The 1,420-nt window shown below is 43.2% G+C and overlaps 1 pseudogene; it reads left to right on the top strand.

Moving 5' to 3' along the window:
• The first annotated feature begins 203 nt into the window (after nt 1-203).
• On the top strand, nt 204-1,160 carry LOC110306512 (annotated as a pseudogene).
• Nucleotides 1,161-1,420: the final 260 nt, after the last annotated feature.

Here is a 1,420-nt window from a genome sequence, read left to right as displayed (position 1 = left end):
TTATTTCCTCTTTGTCTTGCCTCTCTGCTGGCCAGTGTTGAACAGAGACTAATCGGAACACTTGTCCTGCCTCTTATCTTAAAGGGAATGTTTCCAGCACTCCACTGTCTGTCTGTTGTCTGCTGCACAGTTATCATCATAAGTACTTCATTGTATTGGGTTTTCATCCATTCTGAGTGTGCTATTATTCTTTTTAAAACATTATGAGAAGGAAGCTATCGTCTTTTCTCCCACCCCATCACTCCAAGGCTGCAACTCACATTAAAGAATGTCATGGGGTTCCATTGGGGAAAGTCTTCCTGAGGAACGTCATCCGACATGCAGATACTCACAGTAAGATTTAGGAGGAATCCCACACATGGAAAATCAGACAACTAGAGAAGCACAGATGGAGGATGCCTACCAGGGGACCAGAAGGAACACAGTGCCCAGCAGCTTGAGTCGGGTGAGAAGTGATGGTTTTGATGAAGAAAGTCAGAGAGACTACTGGAGGTCAATGAAATTTTGGGGGCCCTGGAAGATAATTTTCTTAAGGCTAAGTCCTGGAACGAGAAGTTATATGATGATGGACCCAATATACCAGGCAGATGGAGTCACAGTGGTTATAAAGAGGTGTATCCTGAAGAGTTTGAAACAGACAGTTGTGATCAGCAAGACATTACCAATGGGGAGAAAACATCTCCCCAGGTAAAATCATCTATGCCCATGCCTCCCAAAACATAAGAAGTCAAAGAAATCTCATAGGAAGAAGCAGGAAAAATGGTCACATAAAAAACAAACAAACAAACAAACAAACAAAACCAAAAAAAAAAAAAAAAACCAGAAGAAAACCAAAAGGGGAGCTACAGACACAACAGCAGATTCCTCAAGTGAGTTCTCAGAGGAAACTCGAGCTTCTAGAACCAGGAAAAAGTCTCCCGAAAATTCCTTAACTTTAGGGGGAGAAAGTGATACTTTCCAGCCAGGTGATTCCACAACTAGCAGCAGTTCTGAGGAAACTGAGGAAAGAGACACTAAGAAAACCAAAAGGAAAAAGAAAGAGACGAGTGCCCATGTTCCCGTGCTTGACCCTGAGGTACAGGAAAGGACAAGCAAGTGCAGGGACTGGAAGGTGGCTTCTGACAGACACCAGGTCTGCTGAGAGCTCAGAGGATGGCTAAGTGGGAGAGCGGCAGTCCTGCTTCCCACTAACTCTTAAAAACGGGGGTTTGCTGGTGACTCCTTGAGAACAGGAGTCTGAGGTCAGAGGTCAGAGGTCAGAGTTGTTCTGCCACAGATATCTTCTTTCCTATTTTGGCTTGTTAATCCCCATCCCCTTTTGCTGTTAATAGGGAATCTGGTATTTTGTTAAGGTTTCTTGAAGAGATCTTTTTTTTTTCTAATTAATCACTTAGGGTAGAATACCTACAGAGCAAATTAA

This window comes from Mus caroli, chromosome 12 (genome assembly GCF_900094665.2).
Source record: "Mus caroli chromosome 12, CAROLI_EIJ_v1.1, whole genome shotgun sequence".
Classification (NCBI taxonomy): Eukaryota; Metazoa; Chordata; class Mammalia; order Rodentia; family Muridae; genus Mus; species Mus caroli.
This window is presented reverse-complemented; position numbering and strand designations above follow the sequence as displayed.